The sequence below is a fragment of the Rhinoraja longicauda genome, chromosome 38, assembly GCF_053455715.1.
Source record: "Rhinoraja longicauda isolate Sanriku21f chromosome 38, sRhiLon1.1, whole genome shotgun sequence".
Taxonomy (NCBI): domain Eukaryota; kingdom Metazoa; phylum Chordata; class Chondrichthyes; order Rajiformes; family Arhynchobatidae; genus Rhinoraja; species Rhinoraja longicauda.
Window position 1 is genome coordinate 4,296,402 of NC_135990.1, and position 17,012 is coordinate 4,313,413.

The 17,012-nt window shown below is 48.3% G+C and overlaps 1 protein-coding gene across 9 annotated transcripts in view; it reads right to left on the reverse strand.

Moving 5' to 3' along the window:
• LOC144610988 (CUGBP Elav-like family member 4) overlaps positions 1–17,012 on the reverse strand; it is a 588,785-nt gene that overhangs the window by 370,569 nt on the left and 201,204 nt on the right. For 2 of the 9 annotated variants that reach the window (XM_078430066.1, XM_078430063.1), the window contains exon 1: positions 1,736–1,819. The exons of the other annotated variants lie outside the window; for them this stretch is intronic. The gene's annotated coding sequence lies outside the window, so the exon portion shown is untranslated. Of the gene's footprint in view, positions 1–1,735; positions 1,820–17,012 lie in introns of those variants that run through there. 9 annotated transcript variants of the gene reach the window in all.

Consider the following 17,012-nt stretch of genomic DNA (forward strand, 5'->3'; position numbering starts at 1 on the left):
GCATTGCTTCCACCATTTCATTACCCAATTTGTTCAAGTCCTCCTGCAGAAACAACGCTTTCTGCACTTTGTTCAAGGCAACCGATTGACCAACTTGCGAACAGAGCCCACAACACAACACAGAAACAGGCCCTTTGGCCCACCACGCCCATGCCAGCCCAGTTGCCCATCAGTCTCCCAATAGCCTGTCGAGTTAAAATCCTTCCCACCCTCCTCCCTTATCTAACTGTGTAGGAAGGAACTGCAGATGCCGGTCTAAACCAAAGATAGACACAAAAAGCTGGAGTAACTCAGCAGGTCAGGCAGCATCTCTGGAGAGAAGGAATGGGTGACGTTTCGGGTCAAGCCCCTTCTTCAGACTGGTTAGAGAGTTGTGAATCTGTGGAATTCTCTGCCACAGAGGGCAGTGGAGGCCAATTCACTGGATTTTTTCAAGAGAGAGTTAGATAGAGCTCTTCGGGCTAACGGAATCAAGGGATGTGGGGATAAGGCAGGAACGGGGTACTGATTGTGGATGATCAGCCATGATCACATTGAATGGCAATGCTGGCTCGAAGGGCCAAATGGCCTCCTCCTGCACCTATTGTCTATGTATCTATGTATCTTATTGAAAAATATAGGATTATTAAGGGGTTGGACACATTAGAGCCAGGAAACATGTTCCCAATGTTGGGGGAGCCCAAAACCAGGGGCCACACAGTTTAAGAATAAGGGGTAGGCCATTTAGAACTGAGATGAGGAAAAACTTTTTCAGTCAGAGAGTTGTGAATCTGCGGAATTCTCTCCCTCGGAAGGCAGTGGAGGCCAATTCTCTGAATGCATTCAAGAGAGAGCTGGACAGAGCTCTTAAGGATAGCGGAGTCAGGGGGTATGGGGAGAAGGCAGGAACGGGGTACTGATTGAGAATGATCAGCCATGATCATATTGAATGGCGGTGCTGGCTCGAAGGGCCGAATGGCCTCCTCCTGCACCTATTGTCTATTGTCCATCTAAGTCACCCATTCCTTCTCTCCAGAGATGCTGCCTGTCCTGCTGAGTTACTCCAGCTTTTTGTGCCTATCTTCCCTTATCTAACTTATCGTTTCATGTTTCAGGCATTGTGTGTACGGTGTGTATTGTCGATATTACAACATTCTTAAGGGGTTGGACAGGCTAGATGCAGGAAGATTGTTCCCGGTGTTGGGGAAGTCCAGAACAAGGGGTCACAGTTTAAGGATAAGGGGGAAGTCTTTTAGGACCGAGATGAGAAAGTTTTTTTTCACACAGAGAGTGGTGAATCTGTGGAATTCTCTGCCTCAGAGGGTAGTTGAGGCCAGTTCATTGGCTATATTTAAGAGGGAGTTAGATGTGGCCCTTGTGGCTAAAGGGATCAGGGGGTATGGAGAGAAGGCAGGTACGGGATACTGAGCTGGATGATCAGCCATGATCATATTGAATGGCGGTGCGTACAGGCTCGAAGGGCCGAATGGCCTACTTTATATGTTCTATGTTTCTATGCTTCTATATGTTGTGTGTTTTGATGCCTGTTGGCAGATCGATTTCCCCTCCTGCGATAAATGAAGTTCTATATCGCATCGTATCGTATCCCAACCACCTGTCGATGTAGTCGCTTGGAGAAAATTAAAATCATGGGAAAATTCAATTTATTATAACGCACAACACCCCAGCAAAAATGCATTGCTTCCTGGTTTCTGCAAAGAGGAAAAGGGAGGATGTAAAACAAGAGGTGCCTCACCTCAGTAAATCCCTGTTGGTCTTTGTGCCGTCAGCCTTGGCAAGAGATTGCTGGAGATATGATTTCCATTACCGTCGGGTAACCCGCTGTGCAATTTCCAGCAGCCAGTGTTTTGTTTCATTCTAGTCTCTCAGTTGCCATGGTGACCGGGCCCAGCCTTCACTAAAACCTCTCCAACCCGTGATTGAAGTCGCTTCAAATACTGGGGCGGGTTGGCTCGCGTTTTTTTAACCAGGGGTTGCCATCTGTCCCGTGCTAGAAACATAGAAACATAGAAAATAGGTGCAGGAGTAGGCCATTCGGCCCTTCGAGCCTGCACGCACCGCCATTCAATGTGATCATGGCTGATCATCCAACTCAGTATCCCGTACCTGCCTTCTCTCCATACCCCCTGATCCCTTTAGCCACAAGGGCCACATCTAACTCCCTCTTAAATATAGCCAATGAACTGGCCTCAACTACCTTCTGTGGCAGAGAATTCCACAGATTCACCACTCTCTGTGTGAAAAAAAACGTTATCATCTCGGTCCTAAAAGACTTCCCCCTTATCCTTAAACGTGACCCCTTGTTCTGGACTTCCCCAACATCGGGAACAATCTTCCTGCATCTAGCCTGTCCAACCCCTTAAGAATTTTGTAAGTTTCTATAAGATCCCCCTCAATCTTCTAAATTCCAGCGAGTACAAGCCGAGTCTATCCAGTCTTTCTTCACATGAAAGTCCTGCCGGGACATCCCCATGTTTTTGGGCTAAATTAGTTCGTCCCGTAAGGGGACTTGCCCTCGGTCTGAAGAAGGGTCTCGACCCGAAACGTCACCCATTCCTTCTCTCCTGAGATGCTGCCTGACCCCGCTGAGTTACTCCAGCATTTTGTGAATAAATGCCCTTGGTTCTCGGTTCCTCCAAAATATTCCAAATGCAATTTAAACTGGAGGTGGCTGAGTATGGACTTAAGCGCGAAGTTCTTCTTGGAGAAGAAGAGCTGCCTTAAATTTAGTTGCGTCTGGTTGAGTAACTAACGTAGGGTGAAGACTATTCCATGCTTTAATTGTGCGAGGGAAGAAATAATTGCTATACACATCTGTCTTGATAGCCCTTGTCCCGTATTAGTAGGGTTGCCAACTTCCTCACTCCCGAATAAGGGACAAGGTGACGTCGCCGCCCCGTGCCCCACGTGACCTCACCCAGCCAGCGGCCACGTGCTCCCGCTCCACCAATGGCGGCCGCCATTGGTGGAGCGGGAGCACGTGGCCGCTGGCTGGGCGAGGTCAGGTGGGGCGGTGACGTCACCTTGTCCCGTATTTGGGAGTGAGGAAGTTGGCAACCCTACCTTTCACATTAGGTCAGAAGATCATAAGGTCATAAGTATAAGAAAATAACTGCAGATGCTGGTACAAATCGAAGGTATTTATTCACAAAATGCTGGAGTAACTCAGCGGGTCAGGCAGCATCTCGGGAGAGAAGGAATGGGTGACGTTTCGGGTCGAGACCCTTCTTCAGACTGATCCATGCTCACTAATGCCAACCCTACTAATAACATGGATCATTGGCGGCCGCCATTGGTGGAGCGGGAGCACGTGGCCGCTGGCTGGGCGAGGACAGGTGGGGCGCGGGGCGGTGACGTCACCCTTCTTCGGGAGTGAGGAAGTTGGCAACCCTATTAATACGGGACAAGGGCTATCAAGACAGATGTGTACCCCAATTCTTTCTTCCCTCGCACAATTAAAGCATGGAATAGTCTTAAGGTCATAAGTGATAGACTAGGCTTGTACTCGCTGGAATTTAGAAGACTAAGGGGGGATGTTATTGAAACATATAAAATTCTTAAGGGGTTGGAGAGGCTAGATGCGGGAAGATTGTTCCCGATGTTGGGGAAGTCCAGAACCAGGGGTCACAGCTTAAGGATAAGGGGGAAGTCTTTTAGGACCGAGATGAGAAAACATTTCTTCACACAGAGAGTGGTGAGTCTGTGGAATTCTCTGCCACAGAAGGTAATTGAGGCCAGTTCATTGGCTATATTTAAGAGGGAGTTAGATGTGGCCCTTGTGGCTAAAGGGATCAGGGGGTATGGAGAGAAGGCAGGTACAGGTTACTGAGCTGGATGATCAGCCATGATCATATTGAATGGCGGTGCGTACAGGCTCGAAGGGCCGAATGGCCTACTCCTGCACCTATTTTCTATGTTTTCTATGTTTCTATGTGATAGGAGCAGAATCAGGCCACTCGGCCCAATTTGTCTACTCCACCATTCGATTATGGCCGATCAACGAACTGTCCCATCCTGGTCATTCTTTCTTAGCTTAGAGATGTCTGGGAAACAGGCCCAACGGCCCACTGGGTCCACGCCGACTAGCGACCACCCACTCCCTAGTTCTATCCTACACACACGAGGGCCAACTTACAGGAGACAATTAGCCGACAAACCTGCACGTTTTTGGAATTCGGGCGGAACCCGGGGCACCCGGAGAAAACCCACGCGGTCACGGGGAGAACGTACAAACACCGTGCAGACAGCACTCGTAGTCGGGATTGGAATGGGGTTCTCTTGCGCTGTAAGGCAGCAACTCTACCGCTGCGCCACCGTGCCATCACGAGTGTGTTAAGAGTGGCACAGCGGCTCAGCGGTAGAGCTGCCGCCTAACAACGCCAGAGACCCGGGTTCGGTAGTGCTAGTGTTCGGGGGGGGATCACTGGTCGGCGCGGACCCGGCAGGCCGAAGGGCCTGTTTCAGCGCTGTCTCTCTAAAGTTTAAACTCAGGGCAATTAGATTGGGCAGCACATGAGGCTGGCATTTCATGGTGGCCAGATCCAAAACATTGAACGTACACACTGCAGTCTGAAGAAGGGTCTCGACCTGAAACGTCACCGTTCCCTTCCCTCCAGAGACGCTGCCTGTGCCGCTGAGTTACTCCAGCATTTTGCGTAGGAAAATAACTGCAGATGCTGGTTCAAATCGAAGGTAGACACAAAATGCTGGAGTGACTCAGGGGGTCAGGCAGCATCTCAGGAGAGAAGGAGTGGGTGACCCTTCTTCAGACTGATCAATGGGTGACATTTCGGGTCGAGACCCTTCTTCAGACTCAGACAATATAGTCAATAGTCAATTTATTTGTCACACAAACATAAATGTGCAGTGAAATGAAAAATTACCCGCAGTTCAACAATCGAGGTACAGTGAAAAGATTTTATTGCTTGCTAACCAGTCAGCAGAAACATAGAAACATAGAAAATAGGTGCAGGAGTAGGCCATTCGGCCCTTCGAGCCTGTACGCACCGCCATTCAATATGATCATGGCTGATCATCCAGCTCAGTAACCTGTACCTGCCTTCTCTCCATACCCCCTGATCCCTTTAGCCACAAGGGCCACATCTAACTCCCTCTTAAATATAGCCAATGAACTGGCCTCAACTACCTTCTGTGGCAGAGAATTCCACAGACTCACCACTCTCTGTGTGAAGAAATGTTTTCTCATCTCGGTCCTAAAAGACTTCCCCCTTATCCTTAAGCTGTGACCCCTGGTTCTGGACTTCCCCAACATCGGGAACAATCTTCCCGCATCTAGCCTCTCCACCCCCTTAAGAATTCTATATGCTTCAATAAGATCCCCCCTCAGTCTTCTAAATTCCAGCGAGTACAAGCCGAGTCTATCCAGTCTTTCTTCATATGAAAGTCCTGCCATTCCAGGGATCAATCTGGTGAACCTTCTCTGTACTCCCTCTAAGGCTAGAATGTCTTTCCTCAGGTTAGGAGACCAAAACTGTACACAATACTCCATGTGCGGTCTCACCAAGGCCCTGTACAACTGACAACACATGATTACAATCGATCCATTTACAGTGTATAGATACATGATAAGGAAATAGCATTTAGTGCAAGATAAATCCAGCAAAGTCTGATCAAGGATAGTCTGAGGGTGACCAATGAGGCAGATAGTAGTTCAGCACTGCTCTCTGGTTGTGGTAGGATGGTTCAGTTGCCTGCAGACACAAAATGCTGGAGTAACTCAGCGGGTCAGGCAGCATCTCAGGAGAGAAGGAATGGGTGACGTTTCGGCTCGAGACCCTTCTTCAGACTGAGATGCTGCCTGACCTGCCGAGTTACTCCAGCATTTTGTGAAATACAGTCCCAGTTAATGTATGTATGTATCATCTAGCTTGGTGGATGTCATCTTAGCCTCATGTCTTGTCTGAAAATGGGTCTCGACCCGAAACGTCACCCATTCCTTCTCTCCTGAGATGCTGCCTGACCCGCTGAGTTACTCCAGCATTTAGTGTCTACCAGCATTTTGTGTCTATCCTCCATGCTGAATAATCAGCCAGCTTTTGGTTCTGCCGTAGCATTTCAACAGTGATAGCTTCATATCCAGAAGCCTGCAACGTTCATGAAAACAAAGCCCTTTATTTCCACAATAAGGTTCCATTTCCCCTCACGTAACATCTGTGCAGGAGATTTGTAACTGTCATTCATTCTGCCTTCTGCACTCTCAACCATCTGACTGTGTAGACTCATTTCGCGTTCAATGCCATTTAATGCACAATCTCCATCAGAAGGTACAAATGAACAGATAATTAAAAAAAGATTATCTAAGAAACATTTCCTCTCAAAGTACCTCAAACGAAAATCCCTGGAAAATAATTAATGCTATTTAGCAAAGAGAGCAGAGAATGGATTCACTCCATGATCACCAAGCTCCGCTGTTCTTATTGCGTGATAAATGCATGTAATATTAGACGCCTTTTGTCAAAATAATGGCTGGTGAATTCTTTGGAATCGGCAGGTCCCCAGGATTATAGACAATAGACAATAGACAATAGACAATAGGTGCAGGAGTAGGCCATTCAGCCCTTTGAGCCAGCACCGCCATTCAATGCGATCATGGTTGATCACTCTCAATCAGTACCCCGTTCCTGCCTTCTCCCCATACCCCCTCACTCCGCTATCCTTAAGAGCTCTATCCAGCTCTCTCTTGAAAGCATCCAACGAACTGGCCTCCACTGCCTTCTGAGGCAGAGAATTCCACACCTTCACCACTCTCTGACTGAAAAAGTTCTTCCTCATCTCCGTTCTAAATGGCCTACCCCTTATTCTTAAACTGTGGCCCCTTGTTCTGGACTCCCCCAACATTGGGAACATGTTTCCTGCCTCTAATGTGTCCAATCCCCTAATTATCTTATATGTTTCAATAAGACCCCCCCTCATCCTTCTAAATTCCAGTGTATACAAGCCCAATCGCTCCAGCCTTTCAACATACGACAGTCCCGCCATTCCAGGAAAATTAGATTATTAAATAGTGAAGATAGACACAAAATGCTGGAGTAACTCAGCGGGTCAGGCAGCATCTCTGGAGAGAAGGAATGGGTGACGTTTTGATAATATTGATGTCACAGTATGTCCAAATTAGCTCCGATTCTTGATCTCCCACTGTCCTCTCCCAGGGCAGATCCAGACAAACGGCAGGAGTTACAATGGGTTCTTTCTGCATTCTTTTAGAGATGTTTAATTCTGTACACAGTGCCAAGGCAGACAAGCGAGACCTAGCCAGACACAAAAAGCTTTCGTAACTCAGCGGGACAGGCAGCATCTCTGGGGAGACGCATTATAGGGAGACGAAACGGGCGACATTTCGGGTCGAGACCCTTCTTCAGACTTCACCCCAAAACGTCGCCAAACCATGTTCTCCACAGATGCTGCCTGACCCGCTGAGTTACTCCAGCACTCTGTGTCCTTTTGTGTGTTAACCAACATTTTCAGTTCCTCTGCAGTGTCTGAGGAAGGGTCTCGACCTGAAACGTCACCCATTCCTTCTCTCCAGAGATGCTGCATGTCCCGCTAAGTTACTCCAGCATTTTGTGTCCATCTTCGATTTAAACCGGCATCTGCAATTCCTTTCCACACAAGGCACTGAAGTGAGTGGTTTGTGGGAGGATGCATAGCATGGGGGCCTGGTATCTCTGTGTCTCTGTGATCTTGTATCTTAGTGACCTTGGACTGTGATGTCAGGGGAGCACACATTAAATGAGTTGAGGCAACCATTTGCAACAGAAGGCAGTATCCACTAAGAGGCTGCCATCCTGCAGTGGAGTTTACAGCACACGTGTTCACAAGTTATAGGAGCAGAATTAGCCCATTCGGCCCATCGAGTCAACCCCGCCATTCAATCACGGCTGACCTATCTCTCCCTCCCAACCCCATTCTCCTGCCTTCCCCCTGACACCCGTACTAATCAGGAATCTATCTATCTCTGCCTTAAAAATATCCACTGAATTGGTCTCCACAGCCCTCTGTGCCAATCAGTTAGGTCGCAAGTGATAGGAGCAGAATTAGGCCATTCGGCCCATCAAGTACACTCTGCCATTCAATCATGGTTGATCTATCTCTCCCTCCTAACCCCATTCTCCTGCCTTCTCCCCATTACCCCTGATGCCCATACTAACCTACTGTGGCAAAGAATTCCACAGATTCACCTCCCTCTGACGAAAGAAATTCCTCCTCATCTCCTTCCTACAAGAACGTCCTTTGATTCTGCAGCTATGTCCTTGTCCCACAGATTAACTATCCTGTGACTGAATGGCTTCTAACCCTCTGAGCATGTCTTTACGTGACTGCCGGTCACAAATCAGTCATCTGTGTGGCACTCCAAGCCTGCGTTCAACATCGCACCTAGTTCCCAGATCCTTGATGAGTTCGTATTTTAAATTATCTCCCGTCCGGGATCCAATTTGTTAGATCCTAGGGTGATTTATTGTTAATTTCACAAGTTCTGCTTGAGTTTATGTTTCCAGGGATGGGAGGGGGGGGGGTGGGAGAGAAATAGCCAATCATATGAGGAATTTTCCAGCCCTCATTTAGACAATAGACAATAGGTGCAGGAGTAGGCCATTCAGCCCTTCGAGCCAGCACCACCATTCAATGCGATCATGGCTGATCACTCTCAATCAGTACCCCGTTCCTGCCTTCTCCCCATACCCCCTCACTCCGCTATCCTTAAGAGCTCTATCCAGCTCTCTCTTGAAAGCATCCAACGAACTGGCCTCCACTGCCTTCTGAGGCAGAGAATTCCACACCTTCACCACTCTCTGACTGAAAAAGTTCTTCCTCATCTCCGTTCTAAATGGCCTACCCCTTATTCTTAAACTGTGGCCCCTTGTTCTGGACTCCCCCAACATTGGGAACATGTTTCCTGCCTCTAATGTGTCCAATCCCCTAATTATCTTATATGTTTCAATAAGATCCCCCCTCATCCTTCTAAATTCCAGTGTATACAAGCCTAATTGCTCCAGCCTTTCAACATACGACAGTCCCGCCATTCCGGGAATTAACCTAGTGAACCTACGCTGCACGCGTAAAGGCAATAGTTTCCGGTTTCAGGTAATCAAAAAGAAAACACCTCAACTTTCTTAATGTAATTCACACTGGGAAAGGGAGAGGGGAATCGGTGGGGGGAAAAAATATATAAGATTCAAGATTCAAGATTCAAGATTCAAGATTCAAGATATCTTTATTTGTCATCCAAAAAACAAGTTTTTTGGACGAAATTTCGTCACCCACAGTCCAACAATAAGAGCAATAAAATAAGCAAATTACACAACCCCAACCAACACAAAACCCCCCAAAAAGAAACATCCATCACAGTGAGTCTCCTCCAGTCCCCTCCTCACTGTGATGGAAGGCCAGAATGTCTTTTCTCTTCCCCTGCCGTCTTCTCCTGCGGTCAGGCTGTTGTCGTTGCCATGTTCCAGGCTGCGCCGGACGGTGAAATGTCCGCAACGGGCCGACCCAAGCCCCGCTGCAAGTCGGGGCGGTCGGGGCTCCCGACATTGAAGCCCCCGCCGAGCAGAGAAAATTCCGTGGCCTATTTCAGGCCGCGCCGGACGGTGAAATGTCCGCGGCGGGCCGACCCAAGCCCCGCGATCCGGGGCGGGCGAACACGCTGCCGCTGCCGGAGCTCCCGATGTCGGCATCCACGCGGCCCGAGCCTAAGGCGAGTCGCAGCCGCTCCCGCAGCCTCCGAGAACGGATTCTGGAGAGAAAATTAGTTGGGGGCCGCTTGGTCTTTTATTAACAGAACATGTTAGCTTGTAGACATGCTGCCTCGCAGCTCTGATGACCCATTGTTCGATCCCAGCCTCCAGCTCTGCCGGTGTGGAGTTTCACGGTCGTTCGACGGGGCAGCGGTTAGATTTGCTGCCTTACAGCGCTTGCGGCACCAGAGGCCCGGGTTCGATCCTGACCACGGGCAGAACCTATCTGTGCAGAGTTTGGACGGGTGACCCGCCTAGGTTTTCACCGAGAACATTTTGGGAAAAGATTTAATAGGAATCTGAGGGGTAACCTTTTTCACACAAAGGGTGGTGGGTGTATGGAACGAGTTGCCAGAGGAGGTAGTTGAGGCTGGGACGATCTCACCATTTAAGAAACGGTTATACAGGTACATGGATAGGACAGGTTTGGAGGGATATGGATCAAACGCAGGCAGGTGGGACTAGTGTAACTGGGACATGTTGGCCGGTGTGGGCAGGTTGGGCCGAAGGGCCTGTTTCCACACTGTATCACTCTGTGACTCTATGACGAGCATTCACACTTCCTCGTTTCCACATATAGCATTTTTGTGTCCATCTAAATGCTTTTAAAATATTACTATCATAATTATATCCACCCCCCTGTACTGACAATGCAATCCAAACACCTACATTTGAAGGTAGGCACAAGATGCTGGAGTAACTCAGCGGGTCAGGCAGCATCTCTGGAGAGAAGGAATGGGTGACGTTTCGGGTCGAGACCTCGACCCGAAACGTCACCCATTCCTTCTCTCCAGAGATGCTGCCTGACCCGCTGAGTTACTCCAGCATCTTGTGTCTACCTTCGATTTAAACCAGCATCTGCAGATTTCTTTCCGACACCTACATTTAAAGTTACTGGTCTATCAGCAGCCTCAGACTTCATAGCACCTCGCCTTCGGGGGACCTCATTGTAACGTACCGAATAGTGAAAGTCTTGGATAGAGTGGATGTGGAGAGGATGCTTCCACTAGTGGGAGAGTCTGAATGAACTCAGAATTAAAGGACGTTCTTTTAGGAGGGAGAGGAGGAGGAATTTCTTCAGTCAGAGGGTGGTGAATCTGTGGAATTCTTTGCCACTGAAGGCTGTGGAGGCCAAGTCAGTGGATATTGTTAAGGCGGAGGCAAATAGATTATTGATTGGTACGGGTGTCAGGGGTTAGACAATAGACAATAGACAATAGGTGCAGGAGGAGGCCATTTGGCCCTTCGAGCCAGCACCGCCATTCAATGTGATCATGGCTGATCATTCTCAATCAGTACCCCGTTCCTGCCTTCTCCCCATACCCCCTGACTCCGCTATCCTTAAGAGCTCTATCCAGCTCTCTCTTGAATGCATTCAGAGAATTGGCCTCCACTGCCTTCTGAGGCAGAGAATTCCACAGATTCACAACTCTCTGACTGAAAATGTTTTTCCTCATCTCAGTTCTAAATGGCCTACCCCTTATTCTTAAACTGTGGCCCCTGGTTCTGGACTCCCCCAACATTGGGAACATGTTTCCTGCCTCTAACTTGTCCAACTCCTTAATAATCTTATACGTTTCAATAAGATCCCCTCTCATCCTTCTAAATTCCAGTGTATACAAGCCCAGTCGATCCAGTCTTAAGGGGAGAAGGCAGGAGAATGGGGTCGGGAGGGAGAGGTAGATCGGCCATGATTGAATGGTAGAGTAGACTTGATGGGCCGAATGGCCTAACTCTGCTCCTATCACTTATGACTCAAAAGCCAAACACGCGGGGTGTTAAAATGTTGGAAATTAGTTTGGCAGAGTTCTGATTCGTGGTGTTTCGCTCTGCTACACTGTGAGGTTTGCAAGTCAAGTGTTCAGCTTTTTAAAACCCAACATCTGCCTCATTTGTTTCGATAGAAGCTCGTCTCGGCTAAATGTATAACAACGCAAGTCTCTTTCGGTTAAGCGTGTAGCTTTACAGCTCCCCTCATTCCCAACATAGCAGCATGCTAATCTGCTAATAGTTCATTTAGCTCGTCTAGATGAGTCAATTTAAATATGCTTCAAGCCCTTCACGCTGTTATCTATCTGTAACAATGTCGTAATGGAGAACCACCCACGTTGGCCCCAGGAGATGAGGGTGGGAAGGTCTGATCTTGAAGGGTTTGTCCGCAGATGACACATCCCTTCAGTCAGTGGCTCGCCTTGCATCCTGTTTCAGTGGGGGAAGAGACCGGGATTCAGTCTAGACTTCCCACTCTGGCACCTGCACAATCGTTGTCCTTCCGCTGAGGAAAAGCTGTCAAGGAAGCTGCTTCCTCACGGCCAAGGGGGAGTGGAGCCATGGAGTTATGGAGCCATACAACACAGAAACAGGCCCTTCAGCCCAACTAATCCATGCTATCCAAGATGCCCCATCTAGGCGTGTCCCATTTCCCCCTAAACTAGGTCAATAACCCCTCTAAACCATTCCTATCCATGTAGTCAATGACCTTATAGAGTGACAGAGCATGGAAACAGGCCTTTCAGCCCAACTTATCCATGCTATCCAAGATGCCCCTACTACACTTGTCCCATTTCCCCCCTAAACGAGGGCTATATCCCTCCAAACCATTCCTATCCATGTAGTCAATGATCTTATAGAGTGACAGAGCATGGAAACAGGCCCTTCAGCCCAACACATCCATGCTGTCCAAGATCCCCCAACTATACATCCCATTTCCCCCCTAAACGAGGTCTATATCCCTCTAAATTATTCCTCTCCATGTAGTCAATGATGTGTTGTGAAGTCACAGAGTCATACAGCACGGAAACAGGCCCTTCAGCCCAACTCATCCATGCTGTCCAAGATGCCCCATCGAGGCTTGTCCCATTTTCCTCCTCAGCTCGGCACATATCCCTCTGAACTTTTCCTTTCCATGTACCAGTCCAAGTGTCTTTCAATTGTTGGTCTGTGCCTGCCTCTACCATCTCCTCTGGCAGCTCATTCCAAATACCCATCACCTGGTAAGAACATGGGTGTACCTGTAATCCTATCCAACTATCCACCTTGCCTTGCCTTGCCTTGCCTCCAATGCTTTGTCATGCCTTCAATGTCTTGCCTTGCCTTGCCTTCAATGTCTTGCCTTGCCTTGCTTTCAATGTCTTGCCTTGCCTTGCTTTCAATGTCTTGCTTTGCCTTGCCTTCAATGTCTTGCCTTGCCTTGCTTTCAATGTCTTGCCTTGCCTCCAATGCCTTGTTATGCCTTCAATGCCTTGTCATGCCTTCAATGTCTTGTCATGCCTCCTATGCCTTGCCTTGCCTCCAATGCCTTGTCATGCCTTCAATGTCTTGCCTTGCCTTGCCTTGCCTTCAATGAATGAATGAATGAATGAGTGAATGAATATGTTTATTGGCCAAGTATGTGCACATACAAGGAATGTGCCTTGGTGCTCCACTCGCAAGTAACAACACGAACATACAGTAAACAATTAAGAATAAAGCATAAAACATTAAAACATTACGAATACAACATTACGGTTTAAACATGTGAGTGAAATAATCCAGAGCAAAAAGAGACTGCAGACTTTTGGTTATTGAGTAGAGCTATTGGCTGTGGCTGCTTAGACAGTCCGGAGTCGCCTTCCAGAGGGAAGTGCTTCAAAGAGATTGTGGCCAGGGTGAGAGAGCCTTGCCTTGAATACCTTGCCTCGCCTTCAATGCCTTGCCTTGCCTTGCTTTCAATACCTTGTCTTGCCTTGCCTTGAATGCCTTGCCTTGCCCTGCCTTCAATGCCTTGCGTTGCCTTCAATGCCTTGTCTTGCCTTGCCTTCAATGCCTTGCCTTGCCTTGAATGCCTTGCCTCACCCTGCCTTCAATGCCTTGCCTTGCCTTCAATGCCTTGTCTTGCCCTGCCTTCAATGCCTTGTCTTGCCTTCAATGCCTTGCCTTGCCTTCTCCATCCATTCCCAAGCATTTCATGAACCAGTCTAAACATACACTTATTTTTATCTCCATATTCCCCACATCTCTTAATTAACAATGCTGCAGTCAAACAGGAAGGTGAAGGTCCAATGTAATGAGATTACAATTCCGTTTGCGTGTATTGAAAAAAAAAACTGTCCATTCTAATTGGCTTTAGCTTCCATTTAATGGGAAACACAAAGATATCAGCCTAGGCAAAGAATTCTAATTGTTTGAAGGTGCTCGCTATTTAATAATTAGTTTTTTCTCCTGCATCCAGAATGAAGGGAAGACACAATGAAATAACAGCGCAGAGCTTGATAATAAGAATGTATTAATTTTGTACAGCTTCATTCTCTCAAGAGTATTGTAAGAAAGGAGTACTGTAAATCCTTGCAAAGTTATGGCGTGGGTTACCAGGATGGTGAAGAGAATTAAATTACTATTTGTTGCGCAAGGTGAGGGGTCTTTCTGATTTACCTCATGCCTTGTAACTATACTAGGAGGCCATTCGGCCCACCGGGCTCATGCTAGTCCGAGGGGAGCTATCCCATTGCAGAAGCAAAGTACTGTGTGCAGTTTTGGTCTCCAAATTTGAGGAAGGATATTCTTGCTATGGAGGGCGTGCAGCGTAGGTTCACTAGGTTAATTCCCGGAATGGCGGGACTGTCTATGTTGAAAGGCTGGATCGATTGGGCTTGTATACACTGGAATTTAGAAGGATGAGGGGGGATCTTATTGAAACATATAAGATAATTAGGGGATTGGACACATTAGAGGCAGGAAACATGTTCCCAATGTTGGGGGAGTCCAGAACAATGGGCCACAGTTTAAGAATAAGGGGTAGGCCATTTAGAACGGAGATGAGGAAGAACTTTTTCAGTCAGAGAGTGGTGAAGGTGTGGAATTCTCTGCCTCAGAAGGCAGTGGAGGCCAGTTTGTTGGATGCTTTCAAGAGAGAGCTGGATAGAGCTCTTAAGGATAGCGGAGTGAGGGGGTATGGGGAGAAGGCAGGAACGGGGTACTGATTGAGAGTGATCAGCCATGATCGCATTGAATGGCGGTGCTGGCTCGAAGGGCTGAATGGCCTACTCCTGCACCTATTGTCTATTGTCTATTGTCAGGAAGGAACTGCAGATGCTGATTTATACACCGAAGATGGACACAAAGTGCTGGAGTAACTCAGCGGGATGGGCAGCATCTCTTGTGACGTGTCAGACCGGGTCTGAAGAAGGGTCTCGACCCGAAACGTCGCCCATTCCTTCTCCCCAGAGATGCTGCCTGTCCTGCTGAGTTACTCCAGCACCTTCGGTTTTAAACCAGCATCTGTACTCGCTGGAATTTAGAAGATTGAGGGGGGATCTTATAGAAACTTACAAAATTGTTAAGGGGTTGGACAGGCTAGATGCGGGAAGATTGTTCCCGATGTTGGGGAAGTCCAGAACAAGGGGTCACAGTTTAAGGATAAGGGGGAAGTCTTTTAGGACCGAGACGAGAACGTTTTTTTTCACACAGAGAGTGGTGAATCTGTGGAATTCTCTGTCACAGAAGGTAGTTGAGGCCAGTTCATTGGCTATATTTAAGAGGGAGTTAGATGTGGCCCTTGTGGCTAAAGGGATCAGGGGGTATGGAGAGAAGGCAGGTACGGGATACTGAGTTGGATGATCAGCCATGATCATATTGAATGGCGGTGCGTACAGGCTCGAAGGGCCGAATGGCCTACTCCTGCACCTATTTTCTATGTTTCTTCCTATGCAACTTGACCTAGGAGTCTCCAGGAAGCCGGGCAGTGTGCGCAGGTAATCCATGCCCTCACGCTGGGCGCCACGATCAATTACGCTCCTCCCATCAGAACTGGAAATTGCCAGACGGTGAAATGGGGGGAACAAAATAGCAGCAACACAGTCAGAGGCATGGGATCGATCTTCCTGCAGCCATAGACCTATCAAGGACTTGCGCGGATAAGTACAAATTGGACAAAGAACATGACTATTTCTCAGATGCTGGGAAAAGAAAAATGGAACACAGTTCTGAAGCCCCAGGAAGATGAAAATTGATTTTTATCTGTTTGTGTTAGCTTCCTCTTGCCACACGCTCTGCCACAAAACACAACGGCCTGTCCCTACCCTGCCAGACAAAGGTCTTAAAGGCACCACAGAGAGTTGACCATATCATATCATATCATTCATATATATACAGCCGGAAACAGGCCTTCTCGGCCCACCAAGGAGGGACTGCAGACGCTGGTTTAAACCGAAGATGGACACAAAAAGCTGAGTAACTCACCGGGATAGATAGCGTCTCTGGAGAGAAGGAATGGGTGATGTTTCGGGTCGAGGACCCTTCTTCAGATCCACAAGACTCTCGGACGGTCAGTTTAGTTTAGTTTAGTTTAGAGATACAGCGCAGAAACAGGCCCTTCGGCCCACCGAGTCCGCACCAACCAGCGATCCCCCGAACACTAACACTATCCTACACACACTAGGGGCATTTTTTAAAAACATTTACCAAGCCTAAGTTTAGGGCCAAAGTTTGGGGCCACAGTTTAAGAATAAGGGGTAGGCCATTTAGAACTGAGATGAGGAAAATCTTTTTCAGTCAGAGAGTTGTGAATCTGTGGAATTCTCTGCCTCAAAAGGCAGTGGAGGCCCAATTCTCTGGATGCATTCAAGTGAGAGCTGGATAGAGCTCTTAACGATAGCGGAGTCAGGGGGTATGGGGAGAAGGCAGGAACGGGGTACTGATTGAGAATGGTCAGCCATGATCACATTGAATGGCGGTGCTGGCTCGAAGGGCCGAATGGCCTCCTCCTGCACCTATTGTCTATTGTCTACCCTACACACACTAGGGACAATTTACCCTACTCCAAGCCAATTAACCCACAAACCTGCACGTCTTTGGAGCGTGGGAGGAAACAAAGATCTCGGAGAAAACCCACGCAGGTCACGGGGAGAACGTACAAACTCCGTACAGACGGCCGCCCGTAGTCGGGATGGAACCCGGGTCTCCGGCGCTGCAAGTGCTGTAAGGCAGCAACTCTACCGCTGCGCCACCGTGGCTGCCCTGTTCACCCAAGCTTTGTAGGTGTCATCACCCTGCGTATGGTGGGAGCTACTGTGATACAAAGACTCACGTGTTTGCTGTACCTGGAGACGTGCGTCTGTGTAGTATTTCAACACTTACTTGATTAATCCAGAAACACCATGCACTTCCACAACCCATAGCCAACCTGAGAGCAGTGCTGAACTCCTATCCACCTCTTTGCTGACCCTCGGACTATCCAAGCGCAGGCTCGGCGATCGCTTCGCTGAACACCTGCGCTCGCTT